At 39.7% G+C, this 24,488-nt stretch overlaps 1 protein-coding gene across 3 annotated transcripts in view; it reads left to right on the plus strand.

The window, feature by feature from the left end:
- RWDD3 (RWD domain containing 3) overlaps positions 1-24,488 on the plus strand; it is a 73,014-nt gene that overhangs the window by 42,833 nt on the left and 5,693 nt on the right. The window contains exon 5 of one of the 3 annotated variants that reach the window (XR_014174907.1): positions 18,650-18,757. The exons of the other annotated variants lie outside the window; for them this stretch is intronic. The gene's annotated coding sequence lies outside the window, so the exon portion shown is untranslated. The remainder of the gene's footprint in view (positions 1-18,649; positions 18,758-24,488) is intronic. 3 annotated transcript variants of the gene reach the window in all.

Consider the following 24,488-nt stretch of genomic DNA (forward strand, 5'->3'; position numbering starts at 1 on the left):
CGTTACACAGTATTATATATTTAGATTTTTCTTTGCACAATTCTTTCTTCAGACTTCTTCTCAAATCCCTCTTTTTTAACTGAGACATTGCATTCAGGTTTCTATGACCTAGTCACTTATTCAGCTATGAATTGAAATGGTTCTTTTGTGAGTATTATTTCCCATCTGCAGAGTTCACTTCAAATAGGCCCCTGTCTTTGAGAGACCCTTTTCATAAGTAACACATCTCCATCTGTACAAAATTGTGCTTTCTTTTCAATTGTATTTCATATCTTCCTTCCAGGGCATTTTTTACCAGCACCAAATTGCATTAGGATATTTTAAATCAGCAGTTATTTCCCCTTTCCAGTTTGCAGCAATTTTGCAAATTCCCTTGTCTTTGGCAAAAACTTCCCTTCCATCAGATAGGAAGATGGTCTGATTCAGTGAATCTCTTCTTTTTCTTTAATTAAATCACTGGTTGCAGCTGAACCACTGCAGATCTTTTTCATAATGCTTTTCAGAGCAAGCTTTCCCAAACTCTGTATGGGGAATGGGATAAAGTTTCTACTGGAGCTTTGATTCTATTGTTCTTTGACGAGTCCTCCTCCATCAGCTGTGAAGGTCAATGTTAGGGTTTTTCTTTCTCAAACACCCAAAGTTGTTTATTATATATTATAAATTATAGTCATAGATTATAACTATAATAAGGTGCATTCTAGTCATTATTTTGTTAAGCTACACATTTCTTTGTGTAAAGAGACAATGTTTCAACATTGTTGACCTTCTGAAGAGAGGGCCTTACAGAGATTAACCTTTTTTCTGTGATAATAAGCAGAGAATGGGAGAGCTTGGTGTAATGGTTAAGGCACCTGGCTAGAAACCAGAAGACGGTAACTCCTAGTTCGGCCTTAGGCACCAAGACAGCTAATTAATCCGGGGCAATCCCTCTCTTTCTCAGCCATAGGAAGCAGACAGTGGCAAACAACACCTGAAATTTTGGCAAGAAAACTGCACAGATTTCACACACACACTACATCTTTATAAAATTGCACAGGGTCTTATTTTTTTTTGACCCTCTAAATAAGCGCTTGGCCTTATTTTCAGGGACGTCTTATTATTTTTGAGGGTGAGGGGGCGGCGAGCGTGGTCACCTCATGGCTGCTGCAGTGTTGCAATATTTCCGGGAGGGCTTATTTTGGGGGGAGGACTTATTTTAGCACATGTCCTCAAAATTCCGATTGGGCTTATTATCCAGGGAGGTCTTATTTTCAGGGAAACAGGGTAATATAGATGCAGAAATGGTATATGGCAGTGATGGCAGTGATGGCACGCGGAGCCATTTGTCAGGGCACGTGAGGTGCTGCCCTGTTAGCTGGCCAGCGCGCATGTGCGAACTGGCGAGCTGAGTTCACCCTTTTTAAAAGCCATTTTTTGCCCTCCCTAGGCTCCAGAGGCTTTATAGGAGCCTGGGGAGGGCAAAAAGAGTCCCGCCGCCCCCTTGGAGGCCCTTTGGAGGCTTCATGAGCTTCCCTGAAGCCTCTGGAGCGCAAAAAAACGGCCCCACGGGCAAACCGGAAGTTTGGGAAAGCACTTCTGGTTTGCTCGGGGGGTCATTTTGAGCGCTCTAAAGGTGTCAGGGAAGCTTCCTGACGGTCACTGAAGCCTTCGGAGCACTTAAAATGACCCTCCGAGCAAACCAGAAATGACTTCCGGTTTGCTCGGAGGGTCCTTTTGACTGCTTCGGAGGCTTCAGGGAAGCCTCCTGAAGGTCCCTGAAGCCTCCTGAGGGCTTCCCTGGGGGGGGGGCAGGGGAGGCTGTTTTCACCCTCCCCATGCTATAAAGCCTCTAGAGCCTGGGGAAGGTGAGAAATGCATGCAAAAATGGGGGGATCGCACCTGTAGTGCACGCATGCGCACTGGGGAGGGTCGCACATTGCATTATGGGTGCGGCACGCCTGCACACGACCCCCCTGCGCTCCCCCCACGTATGGCATGCGAGCCAAAAAAGGTTCGCCGTTGCTGGTATACGGTAAGTACATACGAGAACTGATGAAGAATCAAATTGTACTGCAGAAGTTTTTACTAGAGTGCCAGTTTTCCCTTAACAAGGAATTTCTCAATCCCTGTAATACATTATCATAGAATTGGTCATTTAGGTTGACGTTCTGTTCAGGCTAAATTTATGGCCAAGTGCTTGAAGAGTGAAGTGTGAAATGTGCAATCTTAAATTGAGTGAAGTTAAGATGTGAAATCTATAACATGTATGAGATACAGTAAAAGCAAGGTCTAAAAAGACCTAGTTTCAATGTGCCTAAATATTGCAAGTATTCATCAGATGTATTTTACAATTTTTCAAAATAGCAAACCTATCCATTCTTTTCAATGCCACGTCACAAGTAGCTTTTTCCATTATGGTAGCAGCATTGAAGATAATTAAAACCAGGAGCTCTCATCTATGGAACTAATGGCATTGGTTTGCATCCCACATTCTTTCTGGTGTCTTTTTCCAAGAGAAAAAAATCCAGCATCTCTTGCTCCATCTCTCCAGCTCCATTCTTATATTCTCTCAATCACTCCAGAAAAAGATGCATAGGGGAAGCAAGAAATCCCTTTTCCATAAATATGAACTTTTCTTCCATTCATGGAAGCTGGGATCAAAACTATTGATCTTTGTATTAGGGCGAGATAAAATGAAAATGAAACGAAAAGCTAAGCAAACAACAACAACATCAAGTCTGGCAAAATGGATGTGACAGGTGTGAAAGATTCAAATATAAAGTGCATTTAGGTTGTATTTATTGAATATCATACTCAAGAGGTAAGTAGTTTGCACTGCAATATCGAATAAGATTGCCTTATTTTGATCAAAGTTCAGATGGGAATGCTATCTTATGAGAAAGTGAGTAGCAAAATACAGAATTCCATTAAGAGCTATGAGAAAATATATTTCTCCGAAAAGTGATAAAAGATGAAAAGCAAGTTAGATGATAAAAAAAAAACCTGAAAGTATTCAAACAGTCTATCTTGAAATAATATGGAAGGACTTTTCACATACTTTTTTTGCAAATATCAGGAAGAAGAGAGAGAAATGTCAAAAGCATTTAGTATATCCTGTTGGGACAGGGTGCTTAAATTATAGAAAGATCTGTCTAGATTTAAAGCAACTATGATACTTTTTTCATTAATATATCAGTCATCCGACATTAGTTTTCAAGCTTCCTTATGAAACATAAATATTTTTACAAGAATAATAATAGCCTTAAAGCTGCAGATCACTTATAGCAAATATCTGTAGTATGCCTTTGTAAAATAAAATAAGGATTTGTGCATTGCAGGCAGATAAAAGAGTATCATTGATATATCTGAGTAATGGCACTTCTTTGACAGATGTGATATAACTTTTAAAATATGCAAGCGAAAATTTATGACTTTCAGAAATAACCAATTTAATCCTGGGATCTTTACAATAGTAAGAAATGCTTATGTTTATTGCATTATTAGCCTAAGAAAAAGATACAACCTAGATGTAGTCGTGTTGGCAAATGTGCACTTCCATAATACAAAATACAGATATACAAGTTATAATTTGAATTGTATTTCCAGTATGAAGACTGGGAGTGCAATTCATATTTCAATTTACTATTACATTATTATTACATTTAGTATAATATATTTATACTTTTCTATATAGGTGAGCCTGCATTTAATAACCCAATATTTGCAGCAAATAGATATATTATGAAAAGCAACAAGGACCCTAGATTTAAAAATGATCAAAGACAAAAACAGACAGGTTTGACAGAGACAATGAACTAAATGTGTGCAAGTTTTGTATGGATGATGAAATATAGCAAGTAGATGAAGTACTTTGGTATAATGTTCACCATGAATGGGAAAACGAATGCAGAAATATTACAAGATGCAAATATTGGAATAAAGGTTTATATGATTTGCTGCAAAAAAAAATGAAATTTCTTTGTCAGAAGAAGTGAAAGTGATTGTATATCACAGCATGGTTTCACCCACTTGGATATATGGAAGTGCCGATAGTGTCAGCATAAGTTGTATGGAGTACTTAAGAAGCCTGTCTGGTAAAAGGTAAGTTAAAAATGAATTGGTACTGAATGCATGTCGATTGAATGAAAAATGGGTGACCAATACAGAAGTATAACAAAGTGGTTTGATTATATAGAAAAGATGAATAAGAATCTAAGCATAAACAAATATATGAAGGAAGAGTGAATGACCAGGAGGAAGGGGAAGACTAAGAAAGATGTGATTGGATGGAGTAGATTAGACCTTGAACAAGATAGATAGATAGATAGATAGATAGATAGATAGATAGATAGATAGATAGATAGATGATAGATAGATGATAGATAGATAGATAGGTCTTGTTGTATTCGGGTCTTTTCCTGTGTAAGATTGATATTGTCTTGGCAACGTTGGCTTAGATACGTTGATGACACTTTCGTGATTTGGCCACATGGGAAAGAAAAACTGGACAACTTCCTCACACATCTCAACAGCCTACACCCCAAAATACAATTCACTATGGAAATAGAAGCAAACAACCAACTTCCCGTTCTGGACATCATAATCTACAAAAAACCCAATGGCTCCCTAGGACACACCATCTACCAGAAAAAAACACACACCAACCACTACTTAAACGCACAATCCCATCACCACTCTGCACAGATCAACTCTGTAGCCAAGACCTTCATCTCCAGAACCCAATGCCTAGCTGACAAAGACCACCTGAAAACTGAATTACACACTCTCACAAATGTATTAATCTCCAATGGATTCCAAGGAAAAACAATTACCAACCTAATCCAAAGGGAGACTCCCCCCAAGAACCGAGAACAGAACAGGTCAACGGCATTGCCCTCCTCCCTTACATCAAAGGCACCACAGATAAAATCAGCAAAATTCTCCACAAACACAATATCAAGACAGCCTTCAGCATTGACCAAAAAATAGCCAACATCTTAAGAAACCCCAAAGACAAGATCCATCTAGAAAACCAAGGAGTCTACGAAATACCATGCAAAATCTGCCCTGCAACATACATAGAACAAACGAACAGGAGAATAAATGCACACTGCCGAACACAAGAACGCAGTAAGAAAAAAAGAAAAAAAACTTCCTCCCTTTTCCAGCACCTTAAAGCTACAGGACATGAAATTAATTTTGAAGGAACCAAATTAATCTCCAAAACTGAACACTTCAACAAGAGAATAATTATGGAAGCTATCGAAATAGAGAAACACCCCCACAACAAGAATAAATGTGATGATGCCTCGTGCCTGCCAGACATATGGAAACCAGCCCTGGTCAACAAACGATCCCCACCCACCATCCAGGCTGTTACAACACAAAACAACAACGGACACACAGCCACCACCAATCTACCAATCATGATACAGCCACACAGCCAATCAATCCACTTACTGAAACAACGCCAGCACTCCCCCCCCCCAAGATTTATAGAAAGACCAATGGTGAGAGAGACGTCGCCGAAATGTTGCCAAGACAATCCCAATCTTACACGGGAAAAGACCCGAATACAACAAGACCAGCATACCTACACCTCTGAAAATCTACGAAAAGATGATAGATAGATAGATAGATAGATAGATAGATAGATAGATAGATAGATGATAGATAGATGATAGATAGATGATAGATAGATAGATAGATAGATGATAGATAGATAGATAGATGATAGATAGATAGATAGATAGATAGATAGATAGATAGATAGATAGATAGATAGATAGATAGATAGATAGATAGATAAGATAGACAGGCAGGCAGGCAGGCAGATATGATAGATAGATTGACAATAGAAGCAAGGTTGATGTCAGGCTCCAAGAGCCAAGAATGACTTATATAGTTACCTCTGAGTAATTTCTTTATTGTTGTTTGCTTGCAAACTGAATCTTGCCAGACTAAAGCAACTATCTGTATGAACTGCTAAGGAAGGTTCATTTTTGCCCTCTTCCTGCCTACTAGACATTCCAAGCTTCGCTGACTCTTTGCCCTCTGGGAAGCATCCCCTCTCTCTTGTGACTCCAGACTACATTCTACCACAATTGTTTTACAAGGACAGAACTATATCAAGAGCTTGTCCCTACTTGCATTTACCTAGGGGACAATATGCACTAAAACTATGTTTAAGAAGTGCTCAAACAATAGTTGGCAGGTAGGAGGTGGCATAGTGCAGCTAAGTAGCAAAGAGAGACCAGTTCTTGCATCCCCCTCTCTACCCACCAATTGTTGTTCAGCTTGTTTTTGAACAGTGGCCTGGTGTTTTTCAAACATGAGTTCACTGTTGTTCTGAAGAGAACCAAACCTGGGTTCAGAAGTGTCTCCAACACAGTTGACTATTGTGCTGCGTTTGGCAGAAAGTTGCACCACTATTTAGTATTGCCTTGGAGACTGGTGATTCACACTCCCAACCCTGGCAGTAGATCCCTGAGAGAGGTGGTGCAGAGGGGTAGTTCTGACAGATAGCTAAACCCGTGGGTCTTGTCATTTGTCAAATATACCACCAGTCACAACAATACTGAGCTTGGTAGATAGTTTACTCACCTTCTGATGTCCTTACAATGGAAATGAGGACATCTCCTCCAGCTACAATCTGGAGGCAATGATGATTGGCATTAGGGACAGAAGTGTCTATGCTGCTTTAGTTTTTATGCTATCTCACAAATGGCAAGAACTTTTTTTTCTGAGCTGTGGGGAAGAGTAGTAGTGAGTGATATTGATGTATATTTTTTTTGATTTCCTTCCCTTCCTTCCTCCCTCCCTCTCTCTCCCCACTTCTCTACTCTTTGTGTAACATTATTTACTTTGAATAGTGGGATAGTAGGACAGGCATGTCTCCATGTATATCTCTTTTATATCTTGCTAGGATCTGTTTCTAGCTTCCCAAGTGGATCTCCAGGAATTCGGTGGTTGCTGTGATGAAGTCTGTTCCCTCCGGTTTGGGAAGACATCATTAATAGTACTAAAGATCTATAGGAAGATGATATCCATTGTCTTTAATTAAACTGGGAATTTCCACTTGCTGTGGGTACTCTAGTGATATATGGATAAATAGCTGTTAGTAGCTTGCCATAAATATTGAGTTTCAAAACAGCAGGATGGTTGAGCCTCCTGCTTCTTTTCAGAGAAATGAAAACAGTAATAATTTTTAACTAGAGTTGGCAAAGCTGAATTAAATCCAGTAATGGTTGCTTTCTAAACAAGCAATATTAGTGCGCCCAGAATAAAGTGTTTGGTTCTGTGTTGTTTTCACAAAGTATGATTCTTTAGTCATTAGTTTATTTGGAGAATATTACAAAATGTTTGCAAAGTGAATTATTAATTGAATGTCTGCCGTGTATTTAAAGAGGACAAATCTATTTGCTAACATGATCAAGGGGAGAGTTTTAATGTGTTTTTTTATCTGTCAAACATGTTTTACATAACTGCTTATGTTTCTAATCACAGAGGACAGTATTTTATGAAAATCACCTAGACGCTAAACATTCTAACATTCAGACAATGCTAAAAGACTATTCAAACCAGATTTTTGCAGCTTTTTTTTTAGCTTGTAAAGTCTTTTAAATTACTGTAGAAAATTAGGGGCTTCAGTGGTGGGATTCAAACATTTTTACTACTGGTTCTGTGAGCGTGGCTTGGTGGATGTGGCATAGCTTGGTGGGCATGGCTTGGTAGGCGTGGCAGGGGAAGGATACTGTAAAATCTCCATTCCCACCCCACTCCAGAGGAAAGTTACTGCAAAATTCTCATTTCCTCCAGATCAGCTGGGACTCAGGAGACAGAGAATAGAAGGTTTAATGGTTTAATATTGATTGCTTGAGGATTCTGGAGTGTATTTTCTTATCAATATGACTGTATAGTTCCATTTGAATGTGCACACAAGAAAGGCTGTAACATTTAGCACTTAAAATATAGGGCTGTATACCACTCTGGATTCAAATGGAAAAAAGTGAATTGGATTGAGGATGTGAACTCATGTAATGCCTATTGGCAAAATCTTAAAGCAACCACAACTTATAACAATTTACCCAAGAAGTGCCTGGCTAGCCTCTTGTAATGGATGTGAGAATAACCTTGAGAGACAGGGGGAAAAGCCGGAGCCAGTACAGTATAGCCTTTATTGTCACTGTACATCATGTATACAATGAAATTGATTGTATTGAAGTTGTTTGTATTTATGCATAAAGTTACCCATGTGTTGAAAGACTTTTAACTGAGGATAGCTGAGGAATTTTTGTAATGTATAAACAGACATAAGTCAGCCATTATTTATGATGTATGCCTGGGAAGCATGTCCTTTGTACCAACATTCTTAAAAAAAGTTTTAAAAATGTATTTATGGATTGGATACATGTAAGCCTTTCCTTCGTTTGTGGATCAAAAATATTAAAAAAGGGAACTCCAAAACACACGCTTCAGTTCTATCACTTTTGGGATTCCAACTACTATGGAGACTACTTTGAGATCTCCAATTTGGAGGTGGCAAGAAGAAATAAATCAGAGAATGACAAGAAATATTGTTTCACCTTCTGGCAAAGTTGTGTATGTGAAACCAATCTTTAGAATTTAGATTTGCAGTCTGAAACAACCAGGGATGGGCTTCAAAAATTTTAGAAAGGGGTTCTCTGCCCGGTTGCTGGGTGGGCGTGGCCAGGTGGCCATGGCCTAGTCGGCCTCCTGCACTACAGTTGGGGGAGTGTTTTTGCCCTCCCCGGGCTCTGGAGACCCTCGAACTTCCCCAACTTCCAGTAAGCCCATTTTTTGCCCTCCCCGAGCCTCTGTGCATACCCTACCAGGACCTGCATCCAAAACAGGCTGTGTGAGGACTCCTGGGAGGGGTGGGGTGGGCAGGGCCAGCCATGAGTGGGATTTGGGGGTTCTCCGAACTGCACAGAATCTTAGCTAGAGGTTCTCCCGGACTCTTGGGAAGCCCCAGCAGCCCATCCCTGGAAACAACCCAAAGTGCCATACTTATCATGCTGCTAAAAATTCAACTATATATATTTTTCGCTTTTTGAATTCAAATAATCTATTTGAGATGGACTGATGTGGGGTTCCTTTTATACTAGGCATCTGGGTCAGTGTTCAAAGAAATGCAATATGATTATTCTGTAATTCTGTGCAGAGGAAGTCCCTGCTGGGGATTCACAGGGGTTCAGGAGAACCTGTAGCTAAGATTCTGTGCAGTTCAGAGAACCCCTAAATTCCACTCATGGCTGGCCCTGCCCACCCCGCCCCTCCCAGGAGTCCCCACACAGCAGGTAAGTGCAGGGCACTTGTGGAGGGTTGGGGAAGGTGAAAAACAGGTCTACCAGAAGTTTGGGAAGTCCAGAGTCTGAGGAGGCCATTTTTGCCCTCCCAGAGGCTTGAGGAAAGCCTCTGGAGCCTGGGGAGGGCAAAAACGTCCCTCCCATCCATGGTGCAGGATGCAGACTAGGTCAGGCCCACCATGGCCACACCCACCCAGCAACCAGGCAGAGCACCCCTTGCTAAATTTTTTGAAGCCCACCCCTTATTATTTCTGGTTACTTGTTCAGAGAAGCTCTGACATTATTAGTGATAATCCCATCTCTATTTTGTCTGCATGTATATCTTTGCTAAAAAAGCAGGACTTTGGTTCTTGCTTTGCTCTTCGCCTTAGCCAACTAAATTCACCCTGCCCTTGTTTCATCCTTTTGCTATATTGCAATAATCCCAAGCCAAGACTTTTAAGGTGCAATTTGTTGAACGTGCCACAATAATTCTCATAAATACATAGGGACATAGACTCACTCTCTCTCTCTCTCTCTCTCTCTCTCTCTCTCTCTCCCTCTCCCTCTCCCTCTCCCTCTCTCCCTCTCTCCCTCTCTCTCTCTCTCTCCTTGCTTCAACGTTGTAAAAAAAAACACACCTTTGTGACCAATCCTCACATTTACAACATTCACAACCAATGCACAGTTACAATCGTCGCAGCTTCCCATGGACACATGAATGCCATTTGTGTACTTTGCAACAGTCAGAGTTAACCGAGAAGGCAGACATGAAATTGTAAGTTGTGGACATGCTGCGATTTGCTTAACAACCGCAGTACCTTGCTTAACAACTGAAGGGAAAGTAAGTTATAAGCCTATCTTGGTCACAGGATGTTTTGTTTAGGGACTGCGTCCCTTACAGTGGAATTGTCGGCTCCCAAATGTGGTCACTAAGTGAAGAGTATGTCCACAAGGATGGTGCAAATGATTGTGTGGATGAGATAGCGTCATCATACAAATGCCATATCTTACATGCTTGTACCAGGTAACAGGATGCAAGTACATAGTGGCAGTAGTGCTGATGTCTCCATGCACACATTATTTTTGCATCCTTGTGATTTTCTGTGATCATTATTGTGGCAAATCTGCATACTATTAGAAGTACAATGGCCTTTGCTTTCTACTGCACAGCCTGATGATTTTTTTTTAAACCAAACTTTTCCCCAAACATTTATCTAGTATATAATTATATAAAAATTAAAGTTCTTTGAGTGGCTATTAAATAGTATTTTAATTGAGTTGACAAAATTGCTTTTGGCTTGCATTAAAAGTCATTAGTATCTTATTTCTGGTAACAAAATATAATCAATGTTAAATTCTAAAATGTAACCAAAGAAGGCTGTACTTTTATTAACTGCAGAAAGATAATGAATCTGCTCTATATAAAGATTTGGACTAAATCTTCTGAGATGTCGGGGATGGTGTTTTAATTAAGATAATCCTTATTTGCATCTAACAAACACTATTGCTACTTAGAAATTTAAGACTTTAGTGAGGCATATTAGTACATTACCTAAACAAATCTAATAGTGACTTAATACTTGTATTTGAAGTAGCAATCTGTTATAAATTAACTGCATTTGCATAGTAAATGTACAGGTTGTTATTCCTTGTAGAGTTTTATATAATTAAGGGACAAGTAAGCCTTAACATTAATAATTTTAATAGTGGAAGGAAACTAAATTGTAGTGCTAAAATAGTCCTAACTTTAAACAGAAGTAATTTTTCAGACTTGGAGATGAAAAATCTGAGTCCATAAAGCTTAGCGTAGGTGAAAGAAGATATGTTTGTAAGATGAAACATCTCCATCTCTAACTATTTCATTGCCAGGCTTGACATAAAGTCTCAGCTTTTTAATCATCCCTTTTGCATTTAGAATGGGAATTGCATTTAGAATGGGAATTGCATTTAGAATGGGAATTGCATTTAGAATGGGAGTTGCATTGGCAATTGGTCGAGTGTGTACCTTGTTTAGGATTCTGTGCACCACTGCATAATATAGCATTGGCCATCTGGCCATCACTGCAAATTAGATGGATTTTAGGGATCAGGATATAGCAAAGTTATGATAACAGCTTCCATATAGGTAGTCTATAGGTAGTTTAGTGACCACAAGTGGGACTGGCAACTTCATTCCTAACTAATCTGGTTGCTTAGCAAAACATCATGTGACTGCAATGGATTCATGATGTTCTTCAAGAGGCAACTGGACTTTCTTTGTTTTTCCTTGAAGGTGTTTCATTTCTCATCCAAGAAGTTTCTTCAGTTCTGACTGAAGAACTGAAGAAGCTTCTTGATGAAGAAGCTTGATGAAGAAGCTTCTTGGTTGAGAAGTGAAAAATCTTCAAGAAAAAAACAAAGTCCAATTGCCTTTTGAAAAAGCACTTTTGGGACAACCATCACCTGGATGACTGAGAATCTCCATAGACTTTCACAATGTCACTTCCCATCTGGTCATTAAGCAAGAAATCACAAGACCCCAATTTGTGATTTCTCTGCTGGCTTCTCCATTGACTCTGCCTCTTGGAAGCCAGCCGTGAAGTGCATAAATGTTGATCATATGACCACCGAATGCTGCAGTAATCATAAATATCTGCCAGTTGCAGAACTCCTGAATGTTGTTCATGTGACTATGTGGACACTGTGAAGGTCATAAAAGTGAGGACTGGGTTGTAAGGTTTCCTTTTGTAACATCATTGTGAACTTGGCAGTTGTTAAGCAAGGTCTACCTGTAGAAACTAGAATTTTCTTTACTTGATATTTGTAATGATTTAAAACATGCAGATTCTTGGAGTCTCATATATACAATACAATACAATAGTAGAGTTGGAAGGGACCTTGGAGGTCTTCTAGTCCAACCCCCTGCCTAGGCAGGAAACCCTATACCGTTTCAGACAAATAGCTATCCAACATCTTCTTAAAGACTTCCAGTGTTGGGGCATTCACAACTTCTGTAGGCAAGCTGTTCCACTGATTAATTGTTCTAACTGTCAGGAAGTTTCTCCTCAGTTCTAAGTTGCTTCTCTCCTTGATTAGTTTCCACCCATTGCTTCTTGTTCTACCCTCAGGTGCTTTGGAGAATAGTTTGACTCCCTCTTCTTTGTGGCAACCTCTGAGATATTGGAATAATGCTATCATGTCTCCCCTAGTCCTTCTTTCTCTTAAGCTAAACATACCCAGTTCCTGCAACCGTTCTTCATATGTTTTAGTCTCCAGTCCCCTAATCATCTTTGTTGCTCTTCTCTGCACTCTTTCTAGAGTCTCCACATCTTTTTTACATCGTGGCGACCAGAACTGAATGCAGTATTCCAAGTGTGGCCTTACCAAGGCATTATAAAGTGGTATTAACACTTCACGTGATCTTGATTCTATCCCTCTGTTGATGCAGCCTAGAACTGTGTTGGCTTTTTTGGCAGCTGCTGCACACTGCTGGCTCATATTTAAATGGTTGTCCACTAGGACTCCAAGATCCCTTTCACAGTTACTACTACTGAGTATGGTATCACCTATACTGTACCTGTGCATTCCGTTTTTGTTGCCTAAATGTAGAACCTTACTCTTTTCACCATTGAATTTCATTTTATTAGATAGTGCCCAATGTTCAAGTTTGTCAAGATCCTTCTGTATCTTAAGCCTATCTTCTGGAGTGTTGGCTATTCCTGCCAGCTTGGTATCATCTGCAAATTTGATGAGTTCCCCATTTATTCCCTCATCCAAATCATTGATGAAGATGTTGAAGAGTACTGGGCCTAAAACAGAGCCTTGGGGTACTCCACTGCATACTTCCCTCCATGTAGATGCAGTTCCATTGAGAACTACACGTTGAGTGCGGTTGGTCAGCCAGTTACCAATCCATCTGGTGGTGATGCTGTCTAACCCACATTCTTCTACTTTATCTAGTAGTAGGTTATGGTCTACCTTATCAAAAGCCTTACTGAAGTCCAAGTAAACTATATCAACGGCATTCCTCTGGTCCACTAATTTTGTCACATTATCAAAGAATGCAATAAGATTAGTCTGGCATGATCTGTTTTTGACAAATCCATGTTGGCTTTTGGCTATTACTTTGTTTGCTTCTAGGTGTTCGCAAATTCGTTGCTTGATTATTTTTTCCAGAATCTTTCCCGGTATTGAGGTTAGGCTGATAGGTCTGTAGTTTCCTGGATCTATTTTTTTCCCTTTTTTGAAGATGGGAACCACATCAGCTCTTTTCCAGTCCTCTGGTAGTTCCCCGGTGTTCCAGGATCTCTGAAAGATATAATTCAGTGGTTCTGAGATCTCGTCTGCTAGTTCCTTCAGAACTCTGGGGTGTAATCCATCCGGTCCTGGTGATTTGAACTCATCTAGGGTAGACAGGTGCTCACTTACCATTTTCTTCCCTATTTCAATTTGTGTTCCGAATTTTGTGGTGCTGCTTTTGATAGGTTGGACTGTTTTATCCCTTTGTGTAAAGACAGATGCAAAACATGAGTTAAATAGTTCTGCTTTCTCCCTGTTGCTTGTCACCTTCTTGCCACTTTCTCCTAGCAATGGACCAATTGTTTCCTTAACTTTTTTCTTGTTTTTAACATGTTGGAAGAAGCTTTTTTTGTTAATTTTTACTTTTGTGGCAAGCCTTTCTTCATTGTGAGCCTTAGCTTTCCTCACTTCATCTTTACAGGCTCGGGCTATTTGCTGATATTCTGCCTTAGTTATGTCCCCCTCCTTCCACTTTTTATACTTACTTTTTTTGTCTTTCAGTTTGTCAGATAGTTGTTTATGCAGCCATGCTGGTTTCTTTTGGGAGCTGTTGTTTTTCTTCTTCATTGGTATTGTGTTAGACTGGGCTTTTCTAATCTCATTTTTCAAAATTTCCCAAGCTTCTTGAGTTGTTTTCCCCTCGAGGATTCTCATCCATGGAATTTTTCCCAAGCTCTCTCTAAGTTTATTGAAATTAGCTTTCTTAAAGTCCAAGACTCTAGTTTGACTTTGTTCTACTACTTGTGTTTGGATAATGTTGAATTCCAATATTGCATGGTCACTTGCCCCCAGGGTTCCTATGGCTTCAACACCTTCTATCATTTCCTCTCTGTTAGTGAGAATTAAGTCCAGTATGGCTGATCCCCTTGTTTCCTTCTCTACTTTTTGGAAAACAAAGTTGTCTGCTAGGTTTGTTAGGAACCTGTTGGATCTTCCACTTGGTGCAGAGTTTGTTTCCCAGTTGATGTCAGGGTAGTTAAAATCTCCCATTACTATTGTGGTGTGCTTCCTACATACCTTAGTTAGCTGACTAGCAAAAAGTTCATCTTCTTCCTCTGCTTGGTTGGGTGGCCTGTAGTATAGACCTATGGCAATGTCATTTCCCCCACAACCTTTAATATTGACCCAAATGCATTCAAGATAGTTCTCATTATTGTTGTGCTCTATTTCTGTAGAGACATAGTTATTTCTTATATATAGTGCAACTCCACCTCCTCTTTTATTTGGTCTATTTCTTTTAAATAATTTAAATCCTTCTAGCTGTATGTTCCATTTGTCAGTTTCATCCCACCAAGTTTCTGTAATGGCAATAATATCATATCTGCCCTCTTTTACTTGAATTTCTAATTCTCCCTGTTTATTCCTCATACTCTGTGCATTGGTATATAGACATTTGAGTCCATTTTGATTGACCTTGTGTTTACTGTCTACATAACCTGTATTATGCCTGACTGCCCCTATTTTCTTGCCACTTGTGTGATTCATGCACATGGTATGACAATCACTATTACATGCTTGGTTTTGCTTGACAGCAGGAGTGATAATCTTACCCACACACACATCTATGTTACATGCATTTATAACCCTATGAATTTTAGTTTGCTGGGGACAGAGATGTTCTGTATCTATTAATTCTCTGTCCCCGCTCTTCAGTTTAAATGTTTATCAAGAAAATCTGTGAATTTAATGCCAAGTAACTCAGTTCCTTTCTTGGATGGGTGCAACCCATCTCTTTTGTACAGTTTTTCATTGGACCAGCTACAGGCTTCATGACTAATAAAACCAAAACCTTCCCTTTTACACCACTCCTTTAGCCAAACATTAAACTCTGCTACACGCTGGCCCTTCCCTTTTTGTTCCTTATATACAGGTAAAACCTCTGAAAAGATAAGCCTACAACCTATACTATTAAGTTCATACCCCAAGTTCTGGAAATCATTCTGCACAGAAAGTACATCTTTCTGGGATAGATCATTAGTGCCAAGATGTATAATAGCATCAACGTCACAGTCCTTACTTGCATTCTTGACTATCTTAAGAATACGCCTCTTGTCTCTGCTGGCAGTAGCACCTGGCAGACACCTGACCTCTTTTAAAACCTCCTTATCCTCTCCTAAATTAACATCTCTTACGATTGAATCACCAACCAGAAGGTGACTTCTCTTTTTATACCTGAAATAGTGTTGGAAGAAGCAACATATTCCCATTGAGCATTTCAGTATTTTAAAGGCATTCTTACAGTTTCTTCAGGATCTGCTCCTTTTGAAATGGGAAATAGGTTACAGATAGTCCTGGCTTAAAGACCACTCATTCAATGACAATTTGAAGTTGCAATGACATGTAATGCAGTCACATTGAGTGAGGAGACTTATGACTGGTTCTCATTGTTGTGATTGTCACAACACCCCTGTGATCACATGATCACAATTCAAGTGCTTGACAACCGGCTTGAAATTACAATGGTTGCAGCATCCCGTGGTCACATGATCACCATTTGCAGTTTTCACTGCCAGTAAGCAAAGTCATTGGGGAAGCCAGCAGGAAGTTGCAAATGGTAACCATATGACATTGTATTAACAACTGTGTGGGACTTGCTCATTGACTGTAATTGGAATCTCCACAACTATTAACGTAGTTGGCATGGTCATAAGATGCCACACCTTACGACTGCGTTACTTAGTAGAGTTGCTGATCCCAATTCCTGTTGTTAATCAAGGACTACTTGTTACTTTCTTTTTTATTTATTTAAGGATTTTACAAGACAAATCTAAACAAAAAGAAAGAAGAAAGGTGGAAAAGAAAGAATGCAAGAAAAGAAATAAGCTAAAGTTATGTAATATAATGACTTTTGACCTTCCCTTTGCTTTCAGTATCAATAGGAGAAGATGTTTGTAGCTCAGGGTAAACCTGTGGGATCCTTGGTGCTCTCTGAGCTTCGTTGTTCTCTAGCAGACATTTTATTACCCAACTAGTTAGATAGTTACACCCTCAATTTTACACAACCTTTTGCTAACACATAAACATATCTGAAATACAATCTACTTCATCAATGTCCTGCTAATTATAAGCCATGGAGAATGAGTGGAAAATTCAAGGTTAGAGAGAAAGTTTTATGCATTGTGGAGGTTTTTTAGACATCTATCATTGAGTTGGTAGTAGCATGAAACAAATGTGTAGTGAAATAGGCTTAGGCTTAGGTTATCATCATATCATTCTTAGTTAAGTAATACTGTTGTCTAGAAAGATCTTAAATATGCAGGTGGACAGCTCCAGTTTTGCATTTCTTTTTTTCCACGGCTCTAGCAACTTCATTGGTTATGAATTATGTGAGGCACATTCACAATGATATATTAGCACTTTTTAAAAGATCCAAATGAAATCTGTACAAAGTATCATTTTTTAATTTCATTTTATTACTCAGTCTTTCATGCTGCTTCAATCAGAAACTGACTTTTTTCTCTCTCTCTCTCTCGGACAGTCATAAAAAGGAACACTTTCCATTATCAAGATCCAGGTTTTGTGCAATTCAGGATTTACATTATATTGCTTTTCAAGATTTTAATTGCCAGATTAAAATATTCATTGTGTTGACTACTTTCAAAAGTGGAACAGTCATACCTCTTGCCTTTTTTACATATATAATTTAAAGGAATAAAGCAAACCAAAACTCATAGTTCATGGAAATTAAAAAAGAAAGATCATTTTTTAATTTGTGGCTTGTAGGAAGACCTCAGCTGTCAAGGTCAGCAATTTGCAAAGTTTACGGAGTTACATGGCAAATCCATCTATTGGGAGAAGTTGAAACAAGGGTTGGAAGCCTAATCATGTGAGTCAGAGGGTTAGGTCTCCGGGTCCATTCAGAATTTCTTTGAACTCTTGGCTGAATGCGTTGACGGTTTTCCATTAGCAATGAATTATGGTAGTAATTTCATTAATTTCTTCACCTCTCTAAAGATATGTTAGTATGAGTTGCTTAACCAAGCATCAAAGGAACCATTGCATTTAACCTTTAGTCCTTTTTACTGTGTAACTAGGACCAGTTAAGAAGTAAATTAGTGTAACATCCTTAAAAAATTACTTTAGATAAGCAGTGAACATATTTTTTGTGTGCCTTTATTTTAATAGGAGTTTATGGTTCTGTGCAAAACCATTCGCGTTACCTCTGACCCTAGGGAAATGGTGCCTGCCCCCCCACCCTTTTCCAGTTGGTATAATTTGGTGTCTAATAATCTGCTGCCTGTTAAATTCAGCACAGTCTTGATTAATGAATTGTGATGAACCAATACATTCACTTATAAGTTGGGTCTGAAAGGCTCTATCAGTGCTTGTAGTTATTAATGCAAATGCTCCAGAGACAACGGCTGTCAGTTGAGAAGAAAGAAACATACATATAAAATATATCTTCATTCAAATGCTGACGGTTGACCTGTGGTGCACCTTGGCTGCAAATGGACAGGAGTTTTATGTAAAGAAAGTTAAGTTGCAGATGGCATATTACATTACAGTGAATGAAACAGAAACACCAACTTGTCTTTAGATCCGGAACAGTTGATAAAAGGGGTAACTTCAAGCAGAAAATTTGCAGCATGGGAATGCATTTTTATTTATTTAATTACTAACTTTGTATGCTGCTTATTTAGCCATGGAGCGACTCTAAGGGTCTTACAACCAAGTAAAAACAGTAAGATAAAAAATTAAATATTAAAATAATAAATATTAACATTAAAATCAACTAAAATCATCAAAGATGCAGAGGAAGGGAGCAAGAATGTACACAGGTGGAAGTGGAGTTATGATCCAAAATATCTGGAGGACATCTGGTTGGGATAAAGACAGTGTTGGGAATTTTGGTCCAAAACATCTAGAGAACATCAAGTTGGGATAAAGATGGTGTTGGAGTTATGTCCAAAACATCTGGAGGACATCTGATTGGGATAAAGACAATGTGGTGACCCAAACAAATGAGCCTTGGAATAGCTACAGTTGGTATGATTTCAACTTGTTGCATTCTTCTTTCACCTTTCTTTTTCATATTCTAAATCAAGATTCCATTTACACCTACCTAATTTTTCATTTCTTAGACACTCATTTTGTGCATCTGGACATTGCTGGAGAAAATCTATTGTGATGGGCAAATTATCTGCTTGATCATTTATCCTCCAGTAGTCCAAGAGCTTTTTAAGCGCAAGGTAAAACTCACCATTGACTTCCATATGACTTGTGTAAAATTTCCATCCAATTATTTCATTTAACTTTAGTTTTCTTCTCAGGTTTCTGCTAAGAAGCGAGCTAATTTATGCTTAGCTTTGACAGCATTTAGAGTAGATCTCACTAGATATTGTAATTTATATTGTAAATTCTATGCAATGAATTGTGTGTGTTAATTGAGAACATTGCAATTACTGAACTTTTACTGAATTCTGCTGATTTGCCAGATACCTGTTCTAAATTCTAAATCCTAAATTGTAGTTCTCTGAAGATCTATTTCTGATTTTATTTTCTGTATTAAATTTCTGCCCTGGAGAATGACAAGCCTGTTGGAAATGGATGAGATTAAAACTTGACAATAATATTTACTAAGACTGACATGAGTCATAGAGTGATGTCATAAATCAGTACATCTATCAAATTCGATTTGTCACTAAATATTATACTATAGGTCAGGGGTGTCCAAACTTGGGAACTTTAAGACTTGTGGACTTCAACTCCCAGAATTCCCCAGCCAGCTGGCTGGGGAATTCTGGGAGTTGAAGTCCACAAGTCTTAAAGTTCCCAAGTTTGGACACCCCTGCTATAGGTAGTCCTCAACTTAAAACAATTTGTTTAGTGAGCATTCAAAGTTACAGCGGGACTAAAATGTGACTTACGACCATTCTTCACAGTTACGACCTTTGCAGCATCCCCATTATCATGTGATCAGAATTCAGATGCCTGGCAGCTGGTTCGTATTTATGACCTTTGCTGTGTCCCAAGGTTATGCGATCCCCTTTTGGGACCTTCTGACAAGCAAAGTCAATGGAGAGGCCAGGTTCACTTAACAATCAGATTACTAACTTATCAACTCACCATTAAGTGATTCACTTAACAACTGTGGCAATAAATGTCACAAACTCACTTAAAACAAATGTCTCGCTTAACAACATAACTTTTGAGCTTAATTGTGGTCATAATTCGAGGACTACCTGTATTCTTGAAACTTCCTTTTGTTTTATCAATATTTTGCCTTGGGTTATAATGGGTAATCATTCAAGTCTGTGTTCAGCCCTGGACAAGCAGAACTAATCACCCACTCCAGCGTAGCAATATTTAAAATAAACATTCAAATGTAGTACGTAGGTTACATTTCTAGTTTTATTTAAAAAAAAACCTGCCTGATTTTCGCTTATCGCTTCTGGCCCTATGAAGCCTTTCTCTTTCTGTAGGACAAATTACACCGAGGCTCGAGTGAGGCGATCCCGGTAATTGATAAGCCAGGATCCGAGATATGGGCTTCCCTGCTGGGAGTTTTATTGTATTTGGGCCAGAGCCAGAAGTATTCAAAGAGCAGAAGGAGAAAGAAGAACAGGAATGAATGAGAGATCACAAATAATACTTTGGCTTCAAAGCGTCCATTTTAGATGCTGTGATACCAAGTCAGGCTTAACAATGTTATTTTGGGGGGTGCGGGGGGGGGTGCGGTTGGCTAAATAGAGCTGTTTGAAATTCTAAGGACGGAGCTTAGCCTTTTTAGTCAAATCTATTTAGCTTGTGTTCAGCAATTCCCTTTCCCCTCTCATTCATCTAATCCCCAGGTATACCAGCTTTAGAAGGCGTTGTTAGGAATGCCCCAATCTAGTTAGCACTCCTTCCCTCAGTGCTGAGGTAGCAGCTCTACCCCAACACTTATAACTTCTGATAACAAATTCCATTGAGTCATCTTTCATAGCGTTTTTGCTTTCTTGTGTATTTCTTTTATACTGAATGCATAGGGAAATTAGGCATTTTTGAGCAAAACTCTGGGCTGATAATGCCAATCAAATGTATGAATTCAAGGCAACACACAATGTTAACTTCCTTCAAGGCGCATTCTTTTAATATCATGCTGTCAGGGAGCCTTAATGGCATGCCAGACACAGCATGAAATGGACTAAGAATCAAGGTAGCTGTTTGTGCGTTTATTTAATCAAATCCTAATTCAAGGAAAAAAGTTCAAAATTTCACAATACAGAGTCAGCATTCAACATACTTTTTTTTTTTTTTTTCAAAAAGTTTTATTGGTTTTTTTGAAAACATTTATGTGGAAAAGGGTAGGTGGAATTACAAATTTTGGCAGTTGCAAATGTGGCAGACGCCCCCTCTCTCCAAACTCCTAGGTTACATCAAAATATCAAATCTTAATACATAATCATAAAAAGTCAGCATCTTAATTCTAGAAAGAATAATTTTCAATCAATTTATATAATTATAATATATAGTCTAGTTATAAATTCATTTTTACTTTCGGTCTGTTTATAACATTGTGATTTTCTTATTTATTTTTGTGATCTGAGCTTTCTTGGTGTTGACCCTTCACCCCCCGCTGGCAGAGCTCCGGCCCCTCCCGTGTCCTGTATGACCGTTGTGGTGTCTTCTGTTTTTTCTAGGTTGGCTTTATTTTTTTCCATAAAGGCCTGTGCCTCTATGGATGTATTAATTCTGATTCTTGTCTCCTCCCAGAATATCAGCATACCTTCAGGCATCAATCATCTGAACCACACCCCCTTCTGGTATAATTTATTCGCCAATTGCGAATAATTTTTCCTTTTTTCCCTAATTTTTTTGGGAATCTGCTTTAGAATGGTTATCTCCCTGTCACAGTATGTCAATGTTTGCCCCCTTTGCACACCCAGAATTTCATCTCTTGTGGTTTTCCTAAGGAATTTAATGTGAACCTCCCTGGGTACATTATGTGTTCTGGCATATGCTGAATTCACTCTATAAGCTAGGTCTATCTCCCATTCCATCTGCTGTTTATCTTTGTGTATGTATTCAGCTAAAATATTAGTCATAATGTCCCTTATATTTTCCCCATCTGCTTCTATTACATTTTGAAATCTAAGATAAAAGGACATTCTCTCAAACTCTATTTTCATTTGTTGGATGTCAAGTTCTTTGTTCCCCTTCTGTAAAGCCTCTACCCCCCCCCTCGCCTCCGCCACCCCACCCTCCACAAGGTCCAGTCTCTGTGAGTTCTTAAAGATTTGGGCTTGGTTCTGTTTAATTTCATCTTTCATTTCCCTTAACTGTTTCTTAATTTCCTCCTGGCCCTGTAAAATTTGTTGAAGCATTTGTTGAAAGTCTATCTCTGTAGTCTTGGGTTGCATCAGTTCTGTTATCTTTGACTGTGTAGCTGGGCTAGACGTTGCAGACGTTGGGGCAGAAGTAGCAAATCCAGGCTTTCCAGGAGGTGGTCTTTTTGGAGACATGGTTTTTAAAGCAAGAAAATCAGTCAAAATAGAGACTGGGCAGCTGGAGAAGTAGAGCAGGCAGGCGAGTCCAGAAGGCAGAAGATCCAAACAGATGGGGATTTCTTTAGTCAGTCTAGCAATAGATGAAAATTTTTTCCCCAAAGAGTTCAGAAAAGAGCAATCCAGAAGAGATTCCTCTGGGTGACTCGGAGACAAAGACCGGAAGCCTGAATTTTAAAGGTGGAGTCAGGTTTCACAGTTCATGAAGACAACGGAAGTGTGCCATCTTGCCCTGCCAGCTTTGGGCTCAGAGGCATAGTAAAGTTTTAAAAGTTCAAAAAGTTCTCAGTTCACCCATAGGTTCTGGAGCTAAGTCCAATGAAAGTCACTTTTATGAGGGTGAGGCATCATTAGTTGGCTCTCCCCCCTCCTCCTTCCCCTGGGGGCGAAAGCAAAATCTTCTCAAGCCGCTTGTCCAAGGGAGGGGGGGAAATCCCCCTCCCTCTAGCCGCACCTCTAGCAGAAGTCCGAAAGTACTTTTTTTTTAAAAAAAAATGCTGAAAGGTCCATAAATTCAAGATAGAGGGAATGGAGAAGGGAAGCCTCTCACCACATTGCCGCTGCTTCGTTCAATAGCGCGTTCTCCGATCGGCATGGGGCGAGGCGCGCGCACACGGGCGCCCTCCGAAACTGCTCCCCGGTGCCTAGAACGAAGCGGAGAAGCCCCCGCCAGCCGCCGCCGACGCCAGGACCCTCCGCGAGCCGTTCCCTCGGCAGGACACCTCTCCGGGGCGTCCTGTGCCCCCCCAGAAGCGGGGGAAGCCCACCGGGAGAGCGGGAGCAGGCAAAGGCTTGCCTGTCGCCGTAGCCGCCGGAACCGGAAGTCGCATTCAACATACTTAAAGCATTGATGTAATGTAAACATTACACAATGGAAATGTTTAAGTCATTTAAATCTGCTCATCAAAAGACAGACCTCCAAATGAGTGTAAGTCCTTAGCTATAACCACACAGAAACCTGGAAGGTTTTCAGAATCAGCATGGATGATAAAGCATGACAACTAAGCCAAATCAATCAATCAATCAATCAAAAATCAATCAATGGCTTGGCAGACGATGTATATCAGGGGTGTCAAACTCAAGGCCTGTGGGCCAGATCCCAGCTGTGGTGTGCGTAGTTCTGGCCCTTGGGGCTGCCCTGGAAACAATGATGGACTGGCCCGTGGTGTCTCTACCAGCAAAAATGGAGCTCGGGAGGGCCGCACGCGGTCCTCCAGAGCGCCGTTTTCACTGGCAAAAGGTTGCAGGAGGCTGTCGCAGCTGAAAACAGAGCTCGGGAGCCTGTTTTTGCTGGCAGAGCACTCGGGCACCCAGAGTGATGTCGAACTGGCCATGTCCACCTCAACCCCCTGAGGTCAAACACAAATCTGATGAGGCCCTCAATGAAATCGAGTTCGACAGCTCTGGTGTATATCAAAGGTGGAAATAGTGCCAGAGTTGTGTATTAAGAACACAAACTAGGGTGGGCTTGACCATGGATAGCTGTTACTAGTATTCATGACAGTTCAAGCAGCTTCAAAGAGACGATCCAGCATCTAAGATCTAGATCTGTTATAACAGCAATGGCTCAGAGCAATAATTAGTTGACCAAAACAATTCTTTTACCAGTTTCATTCTTTCAGTTCTGGTGCAGAAACTAGCCAAGATTTTTTGAACCACTGGAGAAAACCCAAACTGTATTTCTAGATCAGTCATGGCTCCATGGGACTTATGAAATGAACAGAGATCACTAAGAGGGATGACGACCCTTAAAAGAAATGAGGAATTGACTCCGTCTTCTTCAAACTACAGGTCCTCCACAACTTATGACCAGAATTTCCGTTGCTAAGCAAGGCATTTTGTTCAGTGAGTCACGCCCAATTTTACGATCTTTTTTTTTGGCCATGGTTGTTAAGCAAAACACCGCATTGAATCACATGATTGTTAATCAAATCCAGCTTCCCCCGTTGACTCTGCTTGTTGAAAGTCAGTTGGGAAAAAGGGCAAACGATGATCAAATGGCCCTGGGACATTGCAACCATTTTAAATACATGCTGGTTGCCTTGCATCTGACTTCAATCATATGACTGTGGGGGAGGCTGTAAGTGTAAAGACCAGTCATAAGTCACTTTTTCTCAGTTTCAACTCAGAAGAATCAATGAACAGATTAGAATAGAATAGAATAGAATTCTTTCTTGGCCAAGTGTGATTGGACACACAAGGAATTTGTCTTTGGTGCATATGCTCTCAGTGTACATAAGAAGAATAAAATACATTCATCAAGAATAAAAAGATACAACACTTACCGTATTTTTCAGACTATAAGACACAATGGAGCATAAGACACACCAAGATTTTGAAGACGTAAATTTAAAAAAAAGTTTTTGCACTCTGCAGGCCTACTAAACCCTCTGCATGCCTCGTTTTTTGAAAAACGGTGCATGCAGAGAGTTTG

Source organism: Natrix helvetica (genome assembly GCF_964273705.1).
Source record: "Natrix helvetica genome assembly, chromosome: 3".
In the NCBI taxonomy this organism is placed as follows: Eukaryota; Metazoa; Chordata; class Lepidosauria; order Squamata; family Natricidae; genus Natrix; species Natrix helvetica.